At 45.7% G+C, this 27,490-nt stretch overlaps 1 long non-coding RNA gene across 1 annotated transcript in view; it reads right to left on the reverse strand.

The window, feature by feature from the left end:
- Positions 1-22,623: 22,623 nt before the first annotated feature.
- LOC119047929 (uncharacterized) overlaps positions 22,624-27,490 on the reverse strand; it is a 94,308-nt gene continuing 89,441 nt past the window's right edge. The window contains exons 2-3 of the long non-coding RNA XR_005082219.2: positions 26,721-26,873; positions 22,624-22,777 (exon numbers count right to left, since the gene is read on the reverse strand). This is a non-coding gene — a long non-coding RNA (uncharacterized LOC119047929). The remainder of the gene's footprint in view (positions 22,778-26,720; positions 26,874-27,490) is intronic.

Here is a 27,490-nt window from a genome sequence, read left to right on the forward strand (position 1 = left end):
CAATTAATATTTACTGAACTTATTAAGTAAACACATCCTGAAAAAACACTCCTAAGTCTGTTCACTTGAACTGCTCATAGGGCAGGTTTATCTCATCTCTATTTGGGAAATGTGAATTTTTAACTGATAGGGCAGTATTTTATCTTTCAGGGTTTGGTCTATTTATCCAGCCATTCAAATTTAGCAAGTCTTGATTCCCACACAATGTGGGTTCCCTCATCCTCCTTTAAATTTCCCCAAACCCAAACAGCAGACCATCATTGCTAATACGGAACATGCAGAGCCTGCTGACCTGCTGAAAGATATGTCCCCTCAGGACTAGATTAATTTTTCTCAACCATTGGAGGCAGGAACCATTGAGATAGAGGCTCTCAACCCTAGAAAGGAACTTAGAGATCAGGTGACCAGACACTTTGATTTTATAAAAGGAGACTCTGGGGCCACAATGAGGAAGTGAGAGACAATGCAAAGGCCTCTCTTCAACATCATATAAAGTGCAGTGATGAGTTCACCAAGTCTCAGCCTCCCTGTATTAAGTAGAAGTTCCTATAGCAACAGGCTCTCAGGGCAGCCTTGGACCAGTCCCTGAATTTTTTATCCTCCATGCCAGATAGGTGCGGTCCATCCACAAAGCTCATCTCTTCCTCATCTTTTCTAATCCCGAGTGTGCCCCACGTGTGACATCTGGAGGGAGTGGGCAGCCCGCCCAGGGCCTCTGGCCTGTTCCTCCCTCACCCCGTCCGTCCTCCTGCCCCTTCCTAAGGCAGCAGTGCCCTCTTGTTCTCCATTTGCCATTCACTGAGACACACACACTTAGTTAGAAAGGATGCAAATGCCAAGAAACACACTGATGAAGTATGGCCAACAGATAATCAAAGACAAAAGAGAGGTATTTTGGCACTTCTGAGAGCATGAAATCCTTTGGCTCTCTCTCAGTGACTAGGACAGAATTTACAGAAAAAGCATCCTGTAGAAGCCAAAAATACAAGGCTAAAGGGCAGAGTCAGTCACAGTGTGTATCTGTTGAATGAGTGGATGAATGAATGAATGAGTGAATGACTTCAGTAAATGAAACCAAGTAAATGGGCATAGTAATGGAAACTCTTGGCATTCTCTGGACCTACCTTGGTCTCAGTGGGGATATCAGGGGCAATCACAGTGGGTACCCCCCATACGTCCCCAGGAAAGGCTGGGCCACAATACTGGGTTGAAGTTCACACTCCAGGGGTCACTGTGGGACCAGAAAAAGCTGGTGTGCAGGTGAGGCCACATCCTCCCTGAGCCTCCTTCTCCTGCCTTCTCCTGCCTTCTCCTGCCTTCCCTCACCCCCTTGCTCCTAAGAGCACCCCCTCAGTAAATCACTTTTCTTGAGAATCCCCACCTCCAGCTCTGCTTCTAGGGAACCTGACCTAAGACAACACGCTTCCACAACACAAGCTTTGTACTGAATCTGGCCTCTTACCACCTTTACAATTCCTGCCCTCTTCCATGTATTGCTGGTCCCCAGGGCTCAGGCACATGGGGCCGCACCCCGGCAGACTGCCCAGGCCCCATGGCCTTGCCATTAATGGCAGCCATGATCACTCACCCACTGTAATACAAACATACACCAAAGTAAACTGTCTGGAGACACAGTTTTAGACACAAGGTGAGGAGCTTAACTTATGAAGCCAAGAAAGACTCAAGAGTTTAAAGCTGCCAAAAGGTGTCTTCAGTTATAGAAACAGAACCTGCTGTCATAGTCATTAATTATTTATGGAACAGATTTGGGGAAGGGGAAGGAGAAGGGGCAGGTGGTGAGACAAGCCATACAAAAATGGAGACAGAAAGAGTCGCACGGGCTAATCTTAAAGACTCACGGGCTGTCTCCTTCCCACGCCTCACCTGAGAAAGCAGTGGCTGAAGCTGCGCTCTGCTGCCGCCGCCTGGCCTTCCTGCTCTCTGGGAGGCCCAGGGGACACGGCTGCTCTGACCTTCTCAGGCTGTTCAGTTCCAGATTTGGAAGGACTTCAAGTAACAGGCCCTCCTTGGCCACTCAGTAAGATCTGGAATGATTGCTGTGGCCCTGTGGCCTTAATGCCATGACCCCTCAAAGGTTCAGGGCCAGCCCGCCTCTTCCTTCCCTTCAGGGGCCCCTCAAGCGCCCCCCACTCACCCACCTGTTTTCCACCACCTTCATCATCATCAAAGGAGCTTGCCTTTCACTTCACAGAACATGCAGAACACAGCAGATGTAAACTCCTAAACCTCTCACTGACACACACACACACAACACACACAATACAACATAGACAACACTAAATATACAACATATAATGGACACACCCTATACATACAACTCACACAGCTAACATATACACAATACACATCTAACATAACAGGCAACACAAAAAAACAATACCTGATGCACACACAACACACAGGCACACATGCACCAGCATCTTGGCCCGCCTTTCCTCCTGAAAACTTAGAAGAGGCGGCCCTCCTCCTCATATACCCCTTTCCACCACTTCCCCTTCTCTCTCCTTCCACCCCTCAAACTCCACAGGCCCCTTCCTGGGAGTGTGTAACTGTGCTGGAGTTTCACTTCTTAAAAAAAAATAACTGGAAGAGTCATAAGCAACAGCTTACCTCACCTCCTACCTACAGTGAAAATAGAAAGCATCAGATGGCGCCCTCACCTCCCCCCCAGCCACGCCCCCCTGCGTATCTATGCACCCAGCTGAGCCCCTCCAATGGAGACCCTGGGCCTCCCCCGCCCCACCTCCTGACACACACGCACACCGGCATCACCTGTGCTCCAGACCCACCCTTTTTCCCTCATTCCCTAAGGCAAGCCACTTTTCCCTTAATTAAACCCTCTCTTGAATATTGAACGTTTTCCTTTGCCAGCTCCCTTCTCTCCCCCATCTGTAAGTTTAGCTCCTCTGAGTTAGATCCCAGCACTCCTCTGGCTCCTTCGCTTCCGGCCTCCTGTGGCTGTGGCTGCACCTGCGTGGCTGGCCCCACTCTTAGGCCTGAGCACGTCACAGGTGTAACAACCTCCCAACGGACAAGGGCCTTGAAAAAAACACACCTACAACTAAAATTCTCACAGCTCTCACATGCACCCCAGAGTTTGCCACCCTCTCCTCAAACCCTTTCCTGAATATCTGCTCCCCTGCCCCACAATCCTCCTCCCAGGAGGAAGAGACTCAGAGACGAGAAATTGAGCAGAATACAGCAAATCCAGGGGCAGGAAAATTATTGATTCGTGCATTTGTTCGTTCATTAAATTATACCTTCAGAACTCAGAGTTAGTCCTTCTGGGAGTCTCCAGGCCCGAGCACTTGTTTATTTCCTTCATAGCACTTACCTCCATTTGTATTGGGTTTTGTTTTGTTTTTATTTATTTCATTTTTTTGGCTTCACTACTTTTACACTTTAAAAAAAAATCTATCTCCCTTTTTAAGAATACATTTCTTAAAGAAAAGGTACACTGTCTGCCTGATGTGGTGTCCACAGCCCCTAGTACATGGCTGGCCATAGAGTGGTCACTCAGTAACTATTTGCAGAGTAAGCAAAGGGGTGAATGAATCGCCTCCACAAAGGTGAGGTTCCCTTGGCTAGCCCGGGAAGAACCACGGCACCCACTCTTCATTATACCCCTGGGTCTCAGTCTTCTGCACAGCCCTTACCACTCTTTGAGTCTTTCATGCCCACTTTTTTCCACATTCCCCCATGGGTTCGTTTTCAGTTGCTGCATAACAAATTGCCACAAACTTCAGAGCCAAAAGCAACACTCGTTCTAGCTCACAGCTCTGTTAGGTCTGAAGTTCGGGCGCGAGGAGCTGAGCTCTCTGCATAGGGGTTTCCCAAGGCTAGAAGTGGTGTCTTCCTGGCTGCATTCTCAGCTCCCAGGTCCGTGCAGGGCTGGCAGCATTCAGCTCTCTGCAGTGTTAGGACTGGGGAGCCCTTAGCTCCCAGAGGCCACCCACATTTCTTGCCATGTGGCCCCTCCAACTTCAAAGACAGAAATGGAGAATCTTCCTAACATGGAGGCCTTCCCACACTTCAAACTGCTCACACCAGGAAAAGCCCAGTCCTCTTCAAGGGACCACCTCATCAATGTCAGCTGTACCAGGGTCACTACTTTGATCACAGTCAACTGTGCCATAAACATAACCTAGTCATGACAGTGACCACCCCATCGTATTCAACGTCCACTTTCACACTCAAGAAAAGAGGACTTCCCAGGGCATGTACCCAAGGGCAATAATTTTGGAAACCACCTTGGAACTCTGCCTACCACACTTGACTAGGAATAGAGCTTTGCCTACCTTGTGATCTTCGCATCCAAAGGCCCGGAACAGGGCCTGACACCACACACAGCACATGCAGAAAGTGAGAATGTTGCACAGCACAACATGGTAAAGCACCAGGCCTGCCTGGCAACGGGAAGTAACCAGGGCCCCAGAGCCCAGACCAGCCCAGGCCCTGCACTCCCAGCCCAGGAGCTGAGAGATTCTGACCCCAACACACATGAATCTGGTCATTGTGCCACCAGAGTACACAGTGCATTACTGGAAAGCTCTGACCTGGGATAGTTCCAGAACATAGAGAGTGCTCATCAAACATTCTTTTTTCATTTATGAATGAAACAAAAAGAAAGAGGGTGATCTCTTCTGGAAAACTAGAGGGGGAAAGAATTGGGAAGATTGGGGTGGGGGAAGCAGAACAAGTTATGAGCTAATCAAGTGTCTCCTATCAGCTTCTGCGCAAGGCCTACCCAACACCTGTGTCCCAGTCCCAGTTCACACCCAACCCCACCTTCTCCAGGAAGCCCCTTCTGACCCCCAGCCCAAAGTCCTCTGCTCTGAATGCCTTGTCAGAGGGCTGCCGTTTGACATCCTCCGCTGTTGTGGACATAGACCAAATCCTATCCGTGGTTAGTAATTCTCCACACCTGTGTCTCCAGTTCCTGCCTCACCCTCACTCTCCTTGAGGAACATGGCTGTCTCACCCATCTTTGTCTGTACCCCGTGCAGAGGGAGCAGTTCCCTGGGGACCTGCTTGGTGGTTTGGAATGAAGAGCTACTGCAAGCAGGAAATGGGGGCTAGCCTGGCAGGTGGGAGTTGTGGGGTAAAACATGCAGGCCGAGTGGAAGCTAGGGGAGGAGAGCAGGCAACAGGAGCACAGCATAAGGGTGCTGGTGCCACGTGCAGGAGACAGTGACCAGGAGGTCCAGGAGGGCATACAAAAGCAGAAGGAGAAGCAACAGACAAGAGAGTTGGTCACATCCAACCAACTGGCCAGCTCTGCACACACAGTCTGCTTGCTTTTGTCAAAACCTGCCAAAACAGCCACAGGCACTCAGAATTGTCTCCATTCTCCCTTCTCCTTGTTTCCTGTGATGGGAGTTATCAGTGTTGGTGCAGATAAAGGATACAGTAATATTGGTGGTGGGGGTGCTGTATTTTGCCCTTGCTATCCAAGGGATAAAGAAAATAGCTCGTATGCTAGTAGGTTGAAAGGTGACAACACGCCTGTGGTTGTGACTGTCACCAATACACAAGTCGCACTTGAGTATGTGAACAGAAAGACTCTCACTAGACCCAAGATGCATCAGAAACTTACCAGACTCCTGTGCCTGGTTGTGGGCTCCCCACCAGGAAGACTGGCATGTAGGGAGAGATCAGAAGGAAGCCCCAAAGGAGATGAGCAGCTGGCCAGGCTGCAGAGCCTGGGAGAAAGGAAGCTGGGAATCTTCTGGAGGGAAGACAGGCAGGCGGGATTTAACACAATCTTCAGGTATCAGAAGAGTTCTTCGGCACTGCAGGCTAAGTCTTGGCAGTGACTAGGGAGGATCGAATAAGGAAAAGAGCTTAATCCCCAGCATAAGGGATTTAGGATAGCTAAGGGGGAGAATTTCCTGATGGTGAAGGTTGTTAAAAGTTGCAGTGAATGGTCTAGAGAGAGATCAGGTCTGCTCTGGAAGCTTTTACAAGTAGGAGAGATTATCCTCGGGCAGGGCAGCTTATCTCTAATCCCGCCTGAAGGCTCGGGAATGGACACAGTGACCTCAGGGTCTCCTTCAGACTTGGCAAGCATGCCTCCCCAGGAGCAGGTCAGCCTGCACTGCCAAGCAGGGCACTCGCTGTAAGGAAGGCCCAGGGTGTTCCCAGGAATAAGGAGGAGCTGACCTACGTGAGATCTTTCCTTTTTCAAAATATTTTTTAGCCACAGCCACCTCACAGCAATGTCCGAGGTTCTTTATAATCTCGGGTCTGATCAAGAAAGCCAAGAGCAGCCACAGGCCTCATGGAGAGCGATTACTCTGTACTCTGCAAAGCACCCCAGGCAACAGACCCATGGCTGTGGTCTACTCCCAGAAGTCTTGTGCCTTTAACCAGCCATGGAAAAAAACGCGCTGACCCACCCAAGCAGGGGCAGCAGGAAACCTGAGGACATCTTCAACTTGCCACCACACTCCAAGAGGGCCAAAAGGGCTCCCAACACTACAGTTCTACTTCCTGTGAGCCACATGACAGGCCTTCTGGGAACACTACATGTGCCCAGTTGTTCACTATGGGCACCAGAGAAGAAAAACGCACGATCTTGTGCATGACGTCGGGAGACAATGCGGGGAGCCATAGTGCAGACTGAGAGCGCCAACAGGGATGCCGAGCACCAGCTGGGATGCCGAGCACCAGCTGGGATGTCCTCAGGAGGCTGTGGACTGCATAGAGTCCAAGGGAAGGGTAAGATATGGGCAGACAGGAGATCACCTGAGATCTGCTAACGAGGTTTCCAAAAGTACAGCCCAGGCACGCGCACATCTCTGTGAACACACTCGACAACATGAACACATGGATGTGATGTGTTCTGTAAACCAAAAGGCCAAAAAGGGGATGACCACTGGCTTTCTGGAAGCCACAGTTCTGCCTCTGTGCAACATTCAGCCAGACGAACTTGGAAATGGGCACATCCTTTACTTTTAAGTCTTTCCCCAGAGAAGAAAGAACTGCTTAACCCCTGATCCTATGCCATGATGGAGCTTCATTCTTCAACCTGCTATTTCTTCCTTAAAACTCACCTGACGTCCCTCTGCTGCCTTTTCTTTGTCCTCCATTGCTTTGTTGCAACTCTTGCATAATCTGTACCAGCCCCGTCCCTGATTCCCACCACTCAGCACTTGATAAGTCCACAACTCCATAACCTCCTCGACAAACAGGGAGTGGGGTCTTGAAGCCACCACTCTCTCTTTGAGGATACCTTTCCTTCAGAGGCTCAAATACCAGCTTCCTGAACACTTCGACCTGCAGTGCCTGTGCACTGCCCTCAGCAAAAATGTGGGACTGGAGCAAACGACCACAGATACATAGGAGAAAGAGCATGAAGATATATTCTTCTGACCATTGCACATGATAAGAACAGGCAGGATCTTGTTGCAGAAGCATATTGAGCATGCAGCCAGCTGCGACCTTATGCCCAAATAAAGCTATTTTCATTTCATAAAGCAAGAGAGCAAGTCAAGTCATTAGGGAAATAGAAATGAGGAACTTAAATGCCTAATTGGAAGCTCTATTGCACTCGCAAAGTACCTTTGGTTTTTCTAAAAATTCAAGGGAAACACATTGAGTTCATAATTGTGGATAGATCGATGCCACATTCCTTCCTGCATTATCACAGGAGAGCCCCTTCCTGGGGGCCCATCCCAACCCCAGTCAAGTTATGTAAACAGCAGCCAGGGCCCAGAAGGAAACAGAAAAAAACAGAGGGGAGAGCCAGAGTCCTTTCCTGCCCATCAGTGGCAGGAGCCCAAGGCCACAGCACACTTCTGGCTCTTTGAGTTTAACCCCTACCCATCATTAGAATTTGAATGTGTCTCCAAAGGGTTAAGGGGAGTTTATCAACACAGGATGCTGCAATGGAGGGGAGCACACAGCATTAGCAGAAAACATTGGGAGAACTCTTCTCCTCAGGGCTAACACCATGGCGTTTCCTGAAAAGTCCCAACAGCCCCAAGCAATGGAACACTAACAGTTGAATATTGTGGACTCTGAGTGCACCTGGGAGGGACATCTTAAGCATCTGGACACAACTGGCTGCCATGACCCCTCAAGAAGCCAGCCTTGCAAACATGCCAGGGTTCGGCCCTTGACTCTGTCTTTGATCCCTGGGATGGGCTCTCTCTACACTCTGATGGGCTCTCCCCATGTCATGGAATGTCTGTGGCCACCTTTATCTGTGTAAAAAGGAAGACAAGAACATAAAGTTAGGAAGCACTTTTGCCCTACTCTCCAGGAATGACCTCCAGGCCTCAAACAAACATTTCCATTAGAGAGATTATGAGTAAATCAGGCTGACAATCACATGACATGGCATAACAGTGTGTCCAGCTCCCTAACAGCATTGGAAATGAAACCACAGGCATGTACTGTAGGACCTGAGACCAGTCTCACCTGGCCCTTATGGAACACACTGATTTGGGCACATGCCTCTGAGTCCTTAAACATCGTCTATTGGAAGCCCTGCAGGACATGGAACACACCATTCTCCCACCTTTAGAAAGGGTGGGATGTGCATGGGCAGCAGGCACTGACCTGTAACTACTAAAGCTCTAGTTTCCCCCAAAGATTCTCACCCCCAATAAGACAACACGTCCCTGAAGACAGAGAAGAACACAGAGAGAAGAGGAGAAAGGCAGAAGTAGCAGAGACAACATCAAATAGCTGGTCATGTTTGCTGGACTCATTATTACTGAGCCGTTTGCCATGTGGCCCCATGTATTTTTAAAGTACACAGTTCAGGAGCATTTATTAAAATGTTTTCCAGTTGTCCTTCTACAAAAGAGACCCTGACATACTACTCAGTATACTGCAAAAAGTGGGTTAAATACTATTATGCCTGCTGCAAAGATAGGGAGACAACAGGATAATGGATTACCTTAATTTCCCAGAGACACGCAGTGAATTCATTACTGGGAAGAAAAAAAGAAAACAACACAAAAAAAGACAATCAGATTAAACAGTCCTGAAGCCTGGGCTGCCTTACCATGGGAGCCAACCAGTTTGAAGGAAGAAGAGAGGAACCCCATACCTTCTAGGGTGCTGATCCAAAAATGCAGTTCTTAGGAACACAGACACCTTCAGTCAGAAGCTCCGAATTAAAATGTGCCACAGAAACAAATTCGCCACACACAAAACCCCAAGGGCTCACCAATCTGCCTGGCACAGCAGATTGGAAGAGGAGGGGGAAAAAATCCAGATCCTAATTTAGTTCAGGAGCTTGTTTTCTTACACTGACAAATCCTTCTAAAAATGATTTCCTGATTAGAATCAGACGGCGGAGGCCCAAACTCTTGGAGATTGGGGAGCTGTCAGCATGTGAATGGTTTTCCTTAGCAACAACTCTCTCCCCTCCACTTTCAGGAAGAAACAACACCTCTGCCAGCAATGCAAAGCTGGAGAAGCCTCAGCTCCACGGATGATTCATGGCTTGGGAGGGAGGTGCAGACCTCGGAAGTCCCTGGGAGGGTGCAAGGCTGGCCTGTGGCAGGTCACAGGCAGCAAATGCAAAGGCAGGTGCCCAGCTGTGCAGAGAAAGTACAAGAAAACAGGAGGTGAGTCACCATGTCTCTGTAGCTCTCTAGCACTTGGAACTATCATCTGAAATTTCACAACTTGAAATGCAACTCCTGATTCATACACAGAGCTAATGTCTTTTTCTTACCAGACCTAAGGATGAAAAAAAAGGGGGGGGAGGGGCTAAGGAGAGATCACAACAGCAAAGACTAAGGAGATTGGTTTCCTGAACTGATTTTCTTTTTATTATAAACTTTGGAATTTTCAGATCAGTTTGGAAAGCAATGAAAATCAAGACATTGTTCATCCATCGATTAAACATTTATCACATGTTGCCAGCACACCAGCTCTTGTCCTTTGTAATTTCTGGTCAGTGAATTTCAGCACTGTCAGTAAACCCTGAAGCTGGAAGGGACTGTCAACTCCAACAATGTTGTTTTCTAGATAAGAGAAGGGGGGCCTCCCAAGGTGGACTTCCCTGAGGTTATGAGCACTTTATTGACGGACCTAAAGCATGGATCCAAGTATTTCCACCATGACTACTAATTCACAGACCAGATGCTGCAAAAATGGATTTGGAGACTCTCAGTTGGAGAAGAGGAGAAGTGAGATTCAATTTGCCAATATTCACATCCTTGGAGGAAGTGATATTTATCCTAAGCCAAAACATATTGGTAAATTCTCTAATTTAGTCAGATGATGTCTCACTTTACATGATAAATGTTGCTAAAAAGTTGCATGCAAATCAAATTTTTGTAAATTGAATTACTTTTTAAAAGCACAAGACAGATTGCTTTGTAAAGAAACCCTGGGCTGAAAATGAGAAATATTTCTGCAATTTAAATAATAACTACCTCCATAATTTATCTCTTCTGTAATTCATAATTTAATATTCCTTGGTTTTGTTTAGCATCACTTGTTTAAAACAAGAAAGATCTATATTTATGCAGCTAGTGTCACCAAGTTTGAAGTATGTTAATAACAATACTTTCCTTCTACATATCCCAAAGAACTATGAAGGAATCAGTATTCCCATTTGGCAGATGGAAGAAGTCAAGACATGGAGTAAGGATAGATCCAAGATCATGGAGAAAGTCAATGATGCAGATGGGATGCCCAGATGGTTTTGGTTATAAATCCTGGGTTTTTTATCTCCTAGGTTAGGACATCGTGGTCAGCTATTGGATTAGAATTCTTCTGAGAAACAGAACCAGTAGGATATATAAGAGGAGATTTTTTTAAATGAGCATTGGTTCACACAATTATGGAAGCTGAGATATGAAACAATATGCCATCTGAAAGCTGGAGAACCAAGAAATCCAGTGCAATAATTCAGTTCAAGTCCAATGGCCCAAGAAAGGTGAGGGGACAGGGGAAGGCGGAGCCACTGGTGTAACTTCCCAGAGGCAGCAGATAAGATGATGTTCCACCTTTCATTCTATTTAGACCCTTCAACAGGTTGGAATCCCCACCCATATGGGTAAGGGAGGATCTTCTTCACTCAGTCTATTGATGCAAATGTTAATCTGTTCTGGAAACAAACACACCTTGAAATAATGTTTTACCAGCTCTCTGGGCATCCCTTAGCCCAATCAAGTTGAAAAATTAACCATCACAGCTATTATCTCCCAGAGAAACATTTCCCACATCACAGATGCATGGACTCCAAAGAAATTCATGAGCCATCTCAAAGACATATGTTTCAGGAATCCAAGAGAGCCTCATACCCTCCTCTCTGTTCAATCACTTGCCTCACCTAGAAAACATGGAGAGCAAGGAATCTCAATCAGCCCATGACAATGTGTCTTTACTGATTGCCTATCACAAGTACAGCCCTCTGATTATCAGGAAGAGAAGGGGAGGATAAATAAGCTCTGCCCCCAAGGACTCTCAGTTCACTTAAAGAGGCAAGGCTCATACACAAAACTACATCCGAGTTGAAGTTCTCATGGATCTTCCCGCATTAGATTGTAGAGCCTTGAAGAGAAGGACCTTCTTTATCTAGCAACTTGCCTTGGAAAAAGTCAGTACTCAGTGAATGTTTTTGTCATATTGAATTATAAAATGTAGAGGGACTGGGAAGAATGTTACCTGCAAATGTCTGGAGAGATGACATTAGGTAGAATACACATATTATTTGTATCCCCAGAATGACGTTATCACCTCTGCAATGTGGGGAAAATAGTAATCATTCCAACTTCATCGAGTTGTTGTGACACTTGAATGGCATAATAGATCTAAAACATTTAGATGTCCCTGGCAAACACTGAGCACTTAATATGTAGTGCCTATCATTTATATCACAAGGACCACAGACTCTGGTGATAGAGGAACTGATGACACAGATCAATGTGTGGAAGAATTTTCCCAAAGTATTAAGGACTGCTCACTTGTGAAAGCTACCACATGGACAGTGCTTTCTATCCCAGAGGCTAAATGGTCATCTCTCAGTGAAGATGTTAAGAAAAGACCTACACTAGGTCACAGTTGGCTGATAGCACCAGTTCATTAGCCAGGCTAAGAGTCAGAATAACATAGTGTTTAAAAGCTACACAGTTCTGGGTCAATGGAGACTTCTTTAACAATTTTGGAAAGGTCCAGATATTTGTATTTTAATAAGCATCCTAAGTGATTTTTATGTAGCTCATTAAGCATGGGTTTAATTACCTATGTGTGAGAAGCACCTGCACAGAGAAAGTTGCATCTCTTGCAAAACCTGAAGCTCTAGGCATTTCTTCATTCATTTTGATCACCATCAGAGTAGCATCATGGAAAATAATACAAGTTGATAAAGTTAGAAAGATTGGGTTTAAATCCCTGTTCTGCTATTTCCTATCTGTATGACATAAAGTATATTGATTATTCTACCAGAGCCTCAACTTTCTTGTCTATAAAATAGAGATAAAGACAAATATATTGTATGAAATTTCTAGGGGGTTTTCTGGCATATAAGTGTTCGATAAATATTTTATGAACTTGGTAGAAAAGTGCCTCTCACTCATAGGAGAAAATAATAGGGACTTATAAATATCAGGCCCCTTTTCTCACCATCATGCCCAACTTCTGCATTATGCAGAGGAAAATGAGCCCACTTAAACCAAGGAAATGGACAAAAAATGAGAGTGTGAGATAGAACAACACATACTCAGGGAAACCAGAAGAGCAGGAAATAGCTTGGGAAAGTCCAAAAAGATAAGAGGATTCCCAAAGTTTAAAGCAGACATAAAGGGGAAAAAACCACAATGTATTACATTTCAGTGAGAAAGTAAAGGAGAGTGAAAGTATCATAGATCTTTCTGAATTTTGTTGGGTATTCTCAATCATTAAATCTGCATTTAGAAATATTTATATTTGCTGAAAACCGAGAGCCTTGGTGCACAGGGAGAATGAAAAGAGCAAGGGACAGGATCTAATTAATCATCAAGGGGCTGTCACATTGACAACTAGAAGAATTGGAAAGTTACAAAGTACCAGCACCAAACAGCATCAATCACCCAACGATGGTAAATAAATTAATCAAAAATCATTGGGTACCAAAAGGTCTGAAGGAAAAATAAAAGGCAGAAGAGAAAAATGATCAGGAGCAGCAAGCAAGCAAAATAGCAGAGCCTGACCCTGTGAAAGCTGAAGCCCTGGACCCTGGCCGATGGCCAACCACTCTGCCTTCAGTGCCTCACCAGCCACCAAGCAAAAAGCCAAGCACAGCTGGGTACAGACGTAACAATGGATGCTGTTGTCTTCTTGCCCATCACCCCTTCTGTAGTGAATAAAAAGTCCACTTAGCATCCCCACACCTTACTCTCTCATCCTTGACATTTAGGTCATGCTTTGCTCAAACATTACTTTGCTCAAAACCATTCCCTGACTCATGACTAAGCTGTCATACATTTGTGTTTCAATTAAAACTCCCACCTAGACTGCTGGAGGTCCCTTATTACCAGATGGAATATACAACTCTCTTCTCTGATATCAAGGGCTCCCACTGACCCTAAATTATAACATCTGACCCCCACCCCCAACCTGGCCTCTATTTCCTCAATTAGTTTGATTTTTCTTTACCTGGCCAAAGAGTGGTTGTGGAGGATATTAGCCAGATCACCAACTTCCCCATCCTTTTTTCAGTTAGGATGTACCTGTCTCCCCCTCCAGGTCTATACAGGATTCATGAGACTCCGCTATGAATCAAAAGATTTGAACACCTGAAATGTCTTTGGATCTACACAGGTCATTAAACACTCCCATAGAGTTTCACATTTGCAAGGTCTCAGGCCCCATCTTTTTAAAATATGTATTTTGACATGCTAGATCATATGTCCTTCACAATTCACCCCCAAGATTAACTTGCAGTTTACTTCCACTGGACAAATATTCAGTGAGCATCTACAGGTTTCTTGGGATGACACAGAAATGAACAAAGCTGTATCTCTATATTTTTAGAGCTCATTGACCAGCAAGACAAGACCACCACAAGTAGCATGATCCCAGCAACTATGACCAGGGTGACCACACGGAGACATAAACAGTTCATGGCGAGATGGACAGAATTAACTGTCACATGAAGAATCAGGAAAGGCTGAGTGGGGTGGGGGCAGTGGGGACAGGAATTTGATGTGACTTTGGAGAAAGTCAAGACTTCTACATTAGAGACAGGAAAAGAGCATTTAAAGCACAGAGAGCAGCATGAGCGAAGCCTCAAAAGCAGGTGGATACAGACTCCCCTGGGAGAACCATGGAGAGGCTGTTTGCTGCAGGGAGAGCAGGGTCACGTGTGACTGGGGGACAGTGACAAGAAAGGGTTAGATTAGAGAGAGTTCTATAAATACAAACGCATGCCTCTGCCCTGACCAATTCTGACTGTCTGGGTGCATTATGCTGCCCCATTTCTAGATGTGGGGTGGGCTTCCAGATGGGGTGGGACACCTTCCTATGTGTCTCCTGGACTTCTCTGCTCAAGGGCTGAAGTCTCCAGATATGAGCACAGCAGGAGGAAGCACAAGAGGCTCCAAGGAACTAGCTCCCAGATGGCAGGGATCGCATTAGAGGTCTGGCAAGGGAAATAACATGCAAAGGATATCCAAGTACAAATGGGTTATGCATGGGTCCCATGCTGGACAGGGAGATATCAGATGCATAAATGTGAATGGATATATTTTGGAAAATGAGACATTATAGACATGCAACTGATTAATTGAACAAACCAGACTCAGTAGGATACAAGCAACAAGAACCAAACTCTTTGTCACAGCTGCATCTTTCAACCTCTTCTATGGGCCATTCCCCCTGCTCCTGTGTGAATTCCCAACAAGCTTCATAACACTTTCTGTGAACTCACAAAGAAAAACCAAATAGCCTCTTTTGAGGAGCACACTGCAAAGTCCAGTTCTATGTAATGTTAAAGTTCTAAAATCTTCTGCAGTTGACTGTTTCACTGGTCAGGCCTGCCACTGCCTTGGCAGCCTGAGGGGCAAAGTCAGCTCCTTCAGGCTCTTATTTTGCTCCTTCTTCCCAGTCCCCAACAAGCACTAATCAGTGGTCCCATGGGAGTGGGTAAAAGGGAGGGGGAGAATAAAGGGGCAGGAAAGGTCCTCCCAGAAAGGTGCAGATATAACCAGCTTGGTGCTCTTGGAATACAGGGAATGTCATCCAAAGCTCATTCTTTTCTTCATGGGATGCTTTTATGGGGACCCCAATTTTGCACTCTCTTATAAAAACCATGCTTCCGGTAGCCCACAGAACTCCCACAGACACTGGCATCTTGCAGTCCACTCCCCTCTTGGCCTCCTCATCTCCCCAGGGGTCCTCGTGGACAGCAGTGTCCCATACAGACCTCTTCCTCAGAACTTCCTCTGCTCTACCAGAGATACACAGCCCAGGCCTACTTACTCCCAGGAGGACATGCTGTTCTCAGGGCCATGCTGATTCTTTCCTCTGCTGCCTGTGCCCAGACTGACCAACAGAGTCCATCCTGTGTTCCCCAAAGGCCAGAGGACATAGGCACAGCTTCCTGAGTAGCCCCCTTGATTAGAAGAGTAGGCTTCCACCTCTCCTTCCTACATAGGATGTGGGGGGAGTAAATCACCAAGTGTTGACAAGTTTCCCCCAAAAGATCCTACCTCCCACTTCTTTTCCCTTATACCCTGGGAGTAGATGATGAGTTCATGTCCATAGAACAGCTGGGGTCACCTCCTCTTAAATAAAGTATTTACAGATGGGCTAGCCTATCACTTTAAAATGTAGAGGTCCTTGGTATATATTTTTCTCAGACTTTGGGCATCAGCAGACACTCCTGTTAATATTGTTATTATTATTCGCCATAGCAGACTCTTTGCCCTGTTAATTATAGTTGCTCTTGGTTATGCATAATTCCCTATTAGCAGACAGCATCTCACTGAAGGGTGACTGAGCATTGTAGCTCATTTTTTTAGGGAAGAGGACAGATCCCCACTGTCTGCAAAGCTTTTATGTCATTTTTCTAACTCAATCTCTAGGACCAGCACAGTCAGAACAAAGCCTTCGCAGTCACTTCCAGGCTGGGAGAAACGTCCCACGCTTCGAGAGCTCAGTGGCCTCACACCAGCTTTCGGTGGCCTGCAGCTCTCGAAGGAGGAACTGTGTCCTCGGGGTGAAAAGTTATTTAGTTTCCCTGCCTGACATTCTGGTTCCTGGCCTTCTGGAAACAGCCAGCCATTGTCACAGTGCCAGGACGTGACAAATGATGTGGAAGGAGTGCTATGATACAGCCATCCATCCATCGTCAGAGGCCAGGGCCACAAGGGGATGGAAGATGAACAGGGAAGTTGTTAATTGTGTAGCTTTTATGCTTTCCCAGGAAAACTTGCAGAGGGATGTGTGGTTTGCCGTCACCCAGAGAGGCAAGGCACTGAAAGCTTCAGGAGGCCTGCCACCAGCCAGTCAGGAGATGGGCAGAGGTGGGGGGCGGAGGAGCAGAGCCCACCCCAGAGACAGGAAAAAGAAGAAGATAGGAACACCGCAGGCAGAATCACTGCAAAAGCACTGTCTCTTCTACTCAATAATGTTACTCTTTACCAGACCCCTAGATAAATCCCTCAGCAGCTCTGGGAGTGGGGGATGGGGGACTGAGCAAAAAAGAAAAAGAACTCATGGACGTGGACAATGATGTGATGAATGCAGAAGTGAGGGGGTGGGTGGAGGTGGAAGAGGGGATGAGGATAAATGGTAATTGAAAAAATACAATAAAAAATGAATGATTAAGAAACATTCAAAATTGTCAGAATAAGTCAAATGAAGATGATAATATTTTACTTTCTTAAAGGTGGGAGGTGGTCTTCTTGATGGTCTCAGACCATGTGATTCTTGCAGCATGTGATGTCCTTGATTCTTTCCCATGCTCTTGGCCTTTGGTACAGACTTATTTATTTGATAAATGTGAAGGGGATGCAGGGGGTGGTTCATGGTCCTGGCTTTAGTCTCATTCACAAAGAGAGATACGTAGAAAGGAGGCTAAATACAAAATTCCATTTTTATAAAATACTCATAAATGCTGACTTATGCTGGCAGCCAATCATAAGGCACCAGAGGATGCAGGGAGCAGAGAGTGGTGGGAGCAGAAATTACCAAAGGGCTCCAAGGAGCTTTGGTGGATGATCAATAGCTCATTATCTTGATCATGCGGATAGGTTTATGGGTGCATACATAAGTCAAGCCTCACCAAATTAGATACTTTAAATATATGAAGCTTATTGCATGTCAATTATACTCCTCAAAAGCTGTTAAAACACACACACACACACACAGTGAACCCAGCAACTATCAAGGGACATCGACCATTATCCCCAACAGTGACCCCTGTTGCCCTAGCAGACCCGTATGCATTGCCCCAGCCCCCTGGAACATCCCCTTCCTTCCCCCTGCCTCTTCCAAGTCTATCTGTCCTTCAAAGACCAGAACAAGTCCGACCTCCTGCAGGGAACCTCTCATGACCTCCCTCATCCCTGACTCTCAGTGCACATGCATGCTACAACTGTTCTATATGGGAGTATCTTCATTATCCAAACAGAGGCTGAGCTCCCTGAGACCAGGAACCCTAACATCAAGATCCTTCCTCTATCTGCATAGTTCCAGGCCCAAGAGGCCTCAATTAATACCCGTTGATTGTTTTGTTGATGGCTCTTCCACTGAGAGATCTCCCTCATGAGGCTACCCTTCACTCTGTGATGACATGCCATTAATTTTAAGAGAGAGGGCATCTTTTGTGCCTTTGGCCTTTGCATCTTCTGGGGACTGCTGTGTTTACAATCAGAGCATGCCTCAGGAAAGGTCCTGGGTGCATGCTCATAGTAGTCTCCCTGCAGCTGGCTACAGTGCCAAGCTCACAGAGGAAAAACCAGACTTACCCCAGGGGTCCAGCAACAGTGGTGGAGACACCATGCCCTGCCCTGTCATTATGATGGCCTCAGAACATAGGGCAACAGCTGGTACCCACAAGCTCCTTGCCCAGATGAGTAAACCAAGGCCAGGGAGAACATGGGGGCAGTTCCGGGTCACTTGCTGACCCTTCCTTCTTTATTCTTACTTTCTTGCATGTTGGATTTTTCTCAAGTAAGGCGATCATTAGACAAACAGAAAGGAGAGACCTTTCTCTGCCTACCCCTTCGCCAGACCAGAAAATAGTCATCACAAATTTTCCATACTCTTCCACAGATGTTTCATGATCAAATTTTCCATCATTTGGTTAAAAGTAATCTCTGCTGCACCTCACACTCCAATAAATGGACTTGAAAAAAGAGAAGTCAATAGGCTGACAGCCTTAGAAGTGGATAAAGATATTAGCAGTGGCCTGCTGTTCCAACGAGCAGACAAATAGTGATCGATGGTTTTCATCCCCTAAGGAGTGGCAGGTGATTGGGTAGCCTCCAGCTAAGAACTTCATTGACAACTCCAGTGTTGCCCCAAGGAAGGAGGGAAAGCCGATTTTTATGAGACCCAAGGAGAAGCGTACCCTTCCTAAACACCTGGATCCCAGTCACTGTGAACCCCGCAGTTGGGTTGAGCTGGATTCTTCTCTCTACACCTGTATCATCTTAAATTATTCTCCCAAATTGTCCCTACCCTCCACTCCTGCAGTCTCTGCTCGGGCCAGGAACCACAACATGTCTCATAACAGACAAAGGGGCTGAAGTCCATGAAAATCATTTACATTTCATCATGGCCTCCCAGAGATTTTTAAGAAGGTCCCCAATGCCATCCATGTCTATTTCAAACTCAGCAGTGAATGTCCTTCATTAACCGTCTTTTAATCCCACCCCCACCTCCGCCCCCATAGTAGCATCTTCTTCTTTGTCAACACATCTTCCTCATGCATCTGCCAAGACATGGAACATACTTGCTCCCCACCCACCTTCCATTTATCAATTTCTTCTTTTTTGCCTTTGCTGAATTGGCTGCCTCCAGCTAACACGCTCTTTCCTAGCTGCCCATGTCAGCCATTTTTATCAGTTTTCACTTAAAGGCTTTGCCAGATAGCCTGCACCACCCTGGACCTCATTTTGATGGCATTTTTTTCTCTCGGCCCTTCCCATTTCCTGACATGAACTGCTCGATGCCATCTCACTCGGGGACAATGCTGCTCTGGGGTTGGCGATACTTCCTGTGGGATGGATTCCCCAGTGCATTCACAAGAAGAGGCAAGGACTGTCTCCTGCGCAGCAGAGGCCCCTGATGGGCATTAGGCACGTCTGTGAGTGAATCAATCCATGGGCCGCCAACAACCACAGGTATGCCACGTAGCTTAACAATGCATGCCCCTGGTGTGCTGAATGGAATGCAGATTTTCCAGAGTATTAATGGGTATCATAGTACTGTTTTCAAGGAGTTTCATGACCGAATAAGCATTGTCAGTGTTAGATTTTTAGAAAGACTAAAATGACTTCTTTACCGCTCAGTCTTACTGCCTTCTGATCTTTTGTAAGATCAGATGAAAAGTTCTCTTCAAGAGGGAAGCACACTGTCAAGGGCATCCAACCCATGGGCCATGTGCGGCCCAGGATGGCGATGAATGAGGTCCAACACAAAACTGTAAATTACTTGAAATGCTATGCGATTTTTTCATTAGTGTTTGTGTATTTAATGTGTGACCCAAGACAACTCTTCTTCTTCCAGTTTGGCCCAGAGACGCAAAAAGGTTGGACACCCCTGGACACATCATTTCTAAATCATATCATCGTGGATCCCTTTAATCACAGAATATCACACTAGGTCACAGCATTCCATGAAGCACTCATTGGGAAAATTTCTCTAAAACATTCGGCATAAAAGTACACTTAAGTTTGCCAAATAAAAATCTGTTCTTTCCAGAGTGTCAGTTTAGCAAAGCACACCAATGTTTCTTGACTTAATCCTCACATAGCCCCAATGCACCATGTCTGTCTGTGCAATAAAAAAAAAGAAAGAAGCATAATGAAAGTCAAAACTATTGAAATCAAAATTATTCCACAATAAGATTACCACATGAAACACCTTCCAGCAACATGCCAAAAGGCATAAAATAAAATTATAGCTAAAAATCAAACTGCGCCCCTACCACCTGTTAGCAATCAATACACCATTACCCTGACCACAGAAGTGGTTTGCAAGTAACCATTTCTGGGCCACAGCAGTGGCAGAGACAGGACTGGAGAACAGCCTTCAATTGCTTTCCAGCCCAAGATAAGAAATGAGCACCCTGGACATGCACCTGGGGATGCCTGAGCTGCACAGCCCATGCTACAAACAACTGTAATTGCACTATCCAATATGATCCAACAGGAAGCAAGCCATGAAGCTGGCGGAATCCTTTTCACACCTGAGGGGAGCTGGGGACAAGAAACCAAAGTGAACCCCCCCCCCATCTTCTGGAAATCATAAAGTTGCCTGTTCTTTCACATTAGCTCACTAGCCCAAGAAACACACAGTGGCCAAGAAAACGCACAATACCTATCAAGAGGTACCAACGGAATAATGAGAGACCTGCATTATAGGCAACAATGCTAAAGGAAATAGGAGGAATAGCTCAAAAAGGAGAAAGCTCGGGGTGAAAAACTAATGTCTCCTCATGTCAGAACAGCTCTCATGTCAGGAGCATCATTTGTGTCATTGCCATGGCATTTACAAGGAGATCGATTTGAACTTGATAGCAGGAAAACTTTTAAACTCTGTGCAATGAGAGCAAAGGCCATGTTGCTCTTAAGGATCTATAAAGATTGCCTTGGGCAATGATCACGTGGATTTTGAAAAATTCAATTGCCTTTCCAAGAATCACTAATGTGTATGCCCGTGTGAGGCAGTATGCTGGATTTACACGTCTCTGAGTTTACTTCCAAAACAAACACAAATACCATATGATCTCACCTATGAGAAGAACCTAATGAACAAAATAAACAAACAAGCAAAAGAGAACCAGAGGCATGGAAACAAGAAACAGTCTGACAGCAACCAGAGGGGAGGGTGATGGGGGGGATGAAGGAAAAGAGTCAAGCTGAGGAACATGTATAAAGGACCCATGGACATGGAAACAGGGTGGGGCAGGGGAGAGCCATGGGGAAAACTGGGACAACTGTAACAGAAAACCAATTTTTTAAAGGATAAAAAAAAAAAAGACACCCTATGTTAAGTCTGCCCTTGGTGCTCCAGCAAGGGAGTGAAACAGACTAGAGAAGGTTTTCACACTCGTGAGCCACACTGGAAGGCACCACCTTGCCACTGAAAATTTCCTGCCCTGAGAGGCAGGTCAGGTCCGACTTAGTGGTGCATACAGGGATTCTGCTATTCAGGGAGGGATGGACATAAACTCTCTCAAAGCTCTGACCTGAGAATATGTGCCAGCAGCTTCTAGATGTTAGAAAGCATCCTACTGAAAATGTTGCTTCTGCTTAATGGAAGTAAAAAAACTTTCAATCAAAACAGCTCAGTAAGTTCACACTTTGACATTACCACCCTGGCTCCAAACATGTAAGCAATGATCTATATTTAAAACAACACAAAAATACTGCCGGCTCAGGAACAAGTAAATGTCTTAATGGATCAGAAATGAAATAGCAATTCCAAAACGTAAACAGCTCTAAAATCACAGACCCAGACCAAGGCAGGGGTAACCTGGAATTCAATTCCTCTGTGACAGCCGAGGCTGTGGCAGGCCACTGCTGAAAGCTAGGTTCCCTCAGTGTATTCTCCTACACACACACATGGCACTTGAAAAGGAGTCAGGGGAAAACTGCTCCTTAGGGCTTCCGGAGACACAACAACAGGAGTCCAATGCCAAGATCAAGATCCAAGCCAGGCACCCACTGGCTTAGGAACAAGACTAGTAATTACCCTGATTATACAACTATGGGCCAAAAACAAACGCCACCATGACAGGATCTGTTCAGGATCAGGGGTTAGGATTATGTAAGCGTGACCACATAACCACGCCGACGAAGTGAGCATTTCCAGGAGAAGAATCACAAAAAGTAAATAAACAAATATGAAAATAAATAAGATCTCCCTCAAAATGAAGCCATAAACCAAAATTCCAAACCACGTAAAGAAATACAACACTGAGAAAGAAAGTTAACAAAAGGAGCAACGGACTCACAAAAGCAGTCTATGTCCTTTTGTTACAGTGTGGAATGAGTATGTTCAGTTGGATTAACGAAAGAATAGCATCCTCTAAATGAGCAAAAAAATCTTTGGTGAGAGGCAAAAAATGAAACAAGAAAAATTATATGAAAATGAAATCAGTGATAAGATTGAGAAGTAAATAGAATAAAACAAGAACCCAGCAGGAGACACATACAGATTTATGGGAGAGTTCTACCTTACCGTTGAAAGCCAGCTCCTAAGCATAGAAGGAGTGATAGGTTAGGAAATTGCCATTTAACAATTGATTCAGGCAAGATTCACCAATAGATGCTTTTACTCTAGGGCAGAGTTTTGATAAGCAGGATCTTACTCAGAGAATGTCCTCTTAAAAATACCTGCTACAGCAGAGAAACCTGACAGTCATCGTCTTAACTGGTGAGAGTTCACGGTTTTACCTTGATCTGAGATGGGAAAACCAACAGCACGTCCCTTCGGAAATTACAAGCTGAGAAGGATACAGCATCACTTCCGTGGCACTCCCGCCGAAGATGCGTAACCAGAATCGACTGATGAGGGCCCATCAGACAGTGTCAAACTGCAAAACAGGCTACCAAGTAACTGGCCTATTCTCCTAAAAAAAAAAAAAGGAAAAGAAAAAGAAAGAAAGTCAAGGTCATGAAAGATAAGGAAAACTGGAGAACTACTCCAGGTTGAAGGAAACTAGAAAGACATGACAACTGAGGGGAATGAGTGGCCCTAAACTGGCTCCTGCACCAGCCCCCGCACCTGTAAAGAACACTACTGGGACAAGCACAGTCTGTGCATGGAACCCAGGGTCACATTTATGTGATGGGGATTTGATATCCATGGAGATTTCCTGCTTTCGAGAGCTACAGTGTGGCTTTCGAGGTCAGGGTCCTTGTGTTTAGGACACACGTGCTAAAATGCTCACAGCCAATGCAGTGTCACAATGCGCTGCATAACCTCAAATACATAAAAAAACAGAAAGACCTATGTGTGTGTATGTGTGTGTATAGAGAGATAGAGGTGGGGGGAGAGAGAGAAAGAAAAGCGGGGCAAATGTGGTAGTGTATTTTAGGACAAAAAAAATGCAAAAAGGTCATAGAATACCTGCATGAGAAAGAAAATACTTAGAAGGAAGTTGAATTTGAGATCACCTGATCAGTAGATAAGTTGCCCATTGCTATTCAGCAAACTGGCCCTGAGCAAAGTTCTGTGACTATGTAGAGAAGGACCCGATGCAGAAAGCTGTCACTGGATGCCCGTGCTGACCTGGGCAGAGACCTAGGCGCACGGACCACTGCCTTCGTCACGCCAGGGGCTGCCTCCAGCAAGGCTGTCCCTCGGGGCTTTCTCTGCCTCACAGCCCGGCCACAGCCAAGGCCCCCTTCTCGAAGCAAGCTTCTAGTCAAAGCCCCTTCACTGTCCTGAAATGAAGTTCACACGTAACATGCCTTACCCATGCAATTTTTAAAAATAGAAACATACTGTCTTAACTATGAGTAAATGGAGAGATTAAAGGACCTAATTTGCATGAAAATGTAGCTCAATATATCTGTGATCATGACGACACTAGAAGGCAGAAAGGCACAGCTATCTCTGAAAGAGTCATGGTGAATGCGATGCCTAAAAATGCAGGCTGCTTCACGTGTCACGTGCTTTGACTCTGATGACCCGAGCACTGTTTCCATCAGGGAGCTCATTTTTCAGAACAGTGAACAAACCTCGGTCAAGTTCTGAGTAAAGTACAATCCTACTCCACTGCACTACAGAACTGCTTTCTGAGGAATAAAAGACACAGCAATTTAAAAGGAGGGCAAAGGGGCACAAGTTGGGACAACTGTCATAGAACAACAATTTTTAACAATGATTAAGAAAATAAAATAAGAGACAACCACCAGTACAATGCACCCACTATAACGTAGTAGAGAAATACATGAAAAAGACTGTAAAGATAGTGTTTTCTGGGCTGGGAGTGCTCAGGAGGAGGACTGACTGACTAGAAGACATAACAAAGTGGCCAGACGCTTGTGTCTTTACGTAGACTGGCTGGGAGCAGGGCGGCTCTGCGCACAGATTGCTACAGGTAGGTCGTAGGGCAGCTCCATTGCCGCCAGACCTGCTGCCATTAGTGATAAGGATTTTCCGTGACCAGAATGCTGTGAACAACTTCTGGTAAGTTTCTGAACATAGGAATGTGATCTTCCTCAATTTACACATTAAATATGGTTCCTGGGAAAGTCAGTGCAAATCAGAGTTGTGCACAAAACACTTTTTGGAACACAAAATCTGGGCTCAGGTAACTATCAAAATGCTCTTTGCCTACAGCAACATCCATTGGGGCATTTGAGATTCGTGCAGGATGCGGGGCCCTTTCTCACATACAGGACCCATCCCTACCTCTCTTGCCCACATCAGTGAGTCAAGCAAAGGCCCCTCACACATTTCCAAGTACCCTCCAAAAAGCAGAACTTCCAAAGTCAAGGGGGCTCCATAACCAACCAAGTAGATAGGGAACCCAACCATGAGCACATGGTCCAAACCTGTGGATCCGCCTGAAGCAGCCTTCGGTCCCGTCCCAGCAAACATCAGTGCTAAAGAAGGTTGGCCATTTCAGCTCAGACCATGTGTTTCAAGCCCCTTCTGTGATGAGGCATCCACCACAGGCAACTGACACAACTCTATGAATGAATGAACAGGTCACTTCTCTGATTTGTTGTAACAAACAATACAGATGTTGTTTGGAAATAGGTCAGCAAGATCAAGTAATGCCAAGTGTAAATAAAAAAGGGAACATGCCCTTAGATACACAGTTACAAACAGTGAAGTGTCACAGTAAGGAGCAGAGCCAAGTTTCAAAGGTGTCCTTGTGGCAGCTGCTGTGGCCACTTCTCTGCTATGAGGCAGCTCCAGCCTTCTTGGGTTTGAGGTCCAGGGCCAGTTCTGCAGGCTTGCTGGAAAAAGGTCCCCAGAACTCTCGTTTTCAGCTTCTTCTTCATAAGTAGCCATGAATAAAAACTAAAAGGCATTACAGGATTCTTTTCAAAGCAGGAAAAGGGTTGAAGAGAGGACTTCCTACAACTTTCCCGAGTTTGGCTGGATAAGCCTCTCTGAGCACCTTGAGTGGTCACAGAGGTCAAAGCTTTGGAGTCACAAGGTCACCAGAAGCTTAGTCACAGATTCTTTCTTCTATGTCTGTTGAATCTGATATAAAATCCCAAGTGCTTAACATATTGGGATTCAAAAACTCAAAACTACAACGTTATTATTTCTATTATTTTCTAATCATGAACCAGTGAAACTTCAACAGCCTCTCAGCAATTTCCAAGGCCTCCAAATTCAGTATTTACAAGATGAACCTAGGTCCGTGAATCTGTAAAGATTATTTTCACCTGATAAACATTTTACTGTCAATCTTTTCTATGTCTTTTATTGAATTTTTTGAAAATGCAGCAAACCCACAGCAATTTAAGCAATTAAGTGCACAAAATAGAAGTAATTTCCCAAAGATAGAGCCCGACAGATTATGTGCATGAATAAAAGATCACAGACTGGATAGCCCTTGGAGATCTACCTCCCAGCTGGGGAAGGGGAGACTCATCTTCCTTTTCTAAAACACTTGACTCCACCGAAAAAGCAGCCCAGGCAACTGGCTTCTCTTCCTTCCTATTTCCCAGGTATCTTCCTACCCTCTGGGGGAGCATGTGGGCCAGGTCACCTCTGCCTAATCCCCTGGGGGCTCAACCTCAGCTAAAGTTGGCCAGAGACCCCTATTCCCCACACAAGACAGAAATGTCTTCATGAATCAATACTCTGTCTAGTCAGTCCTCTGAGTAAATTTCTTCATCCTCACCTGTTAGCAGTCCTGCTTAGGCAGTATTAGGTGGAAATGGGGCTTCTTCCAGATCCCACTAAGGGCTGAAATCACTGGGCACTTGAGTAAACAGATCTATGGCTTTCCTTTTTCAGAAAGGAATGTTTATTTGCAGCAAATGCATCTTTTTCTGGGCCAGAGCCCTGGAACTTCTGGGATACATTCAAAAACCATTCAACAAAGGCACATCAGAGCCTTGTAACACTGATGCAAAACAGATAGACCCCTACTTTTTCCATTGCTTCCTCCTGGGATGAGACACGAACATGGATATTCCTTTTTCTTCTTTGTGCTGATTTCTGCATGCAGCTAGACCAGTTAGGCCTGGGAATGGCTATAAGGCTGAAGACTCAATCATGACAGTGTACAGGGGGCCGGCTCTTCAGGCCGACAGCCCCCCTCACCCAGCCTAGCATCTGGGGAGGCTTTCTCCTTACTCATGTCACTATTTTACTCTGATGTGTGCGTGTGTGTGCATGTGTGTTGTCTCCCCAGACTTGAGTGCAGAGATGTCTTATAAAATTCTGTCTTCTCTACCCACCCATAGCTCTCAAAACAAGGAATGACACACATTAGCAACCTAAACCATGTTGAACAAAGGAGTGAATGAAATAAAGTACTTCTGGCTCTATTCCCAACTCTGGAAAAATAACTCCAAGCATATGTCCTCCCAGCATACTTGCTGAAATGTCTCCATGAGATTCAGATGCTCGCTGCTGAGCCCACAACCCTTGTGCCTCTCTCTCTGTGCCGAACAGGAAGAAAGCAGGTGTCCTCATCAATCTCCTCCAGGGTCGGGGAACAAGGGGTGCAGTCTCCACAGATGTGCCACCTGACATGGAGAGAGGGAGGAGGAATTATTGAAATAAATGCCAATTTAGAAAAGCATCCCACAAGTGCAAAAAATACTCCCATGCATACTTCTGGACTGCGGCAGGTGGCACACACTGTAATTCCTGCAGACCGCAGACACACACGTGTGTGTGATGCCAGGGAAAATGAAGGCCACTGATGCAACAGCCACATCAGCCCCCAGTCTCTGAGTCATGAAGAGACTAAGGGACTGCCTCTGGGAACTGTTAGGTATAGATCAATGGCCTGCTTGGCATGGAACTTCCCGCCAGGGGCACCTCATGGCACGATCGACAATCAGAACAAAGCACAAGAAACACAGGTATTCATTCCACCTCTGAGCTCACTAAAACTTTCTTTTCTTTGTGACTATGAAAAAACGTCCTTGGAACTCTGAGGCCCCAAGGGAGGGTCGTGACTTCCAGGTTCCAGAGACAAGAGAACAAATCTAGGAAGAAAGGAAGCCAAGAACCACTTAAGCCAGTTGGCCAGTGGATAGCCAGGCAGTAACCCCAGAAGTATTTTTGTTTGACCCATATACCAGTCTATCAAACACACAAAATATGTTTAGAGTCCATTAGTGAACACAGACTGGAC

The sequence above is a fragment of the Artibeus jamaicensis genome, unplaced genomic scaffold (genome assembly GCF_021234435.1).
Source record: "Artibeus jamaicensis isolate MK-2021 breed Jamaican fruit bat unplaced genomic scaffold, CSHL_Jam_final contig_465, whole genome shotgun sequence".
NCBI classification, from domain to species: Eukaryota; Metazoa; Chordata; class Mammalia; order Chiroptera; family Phyllostomidae; genus Artibeus; species Artibeus jamaicensis.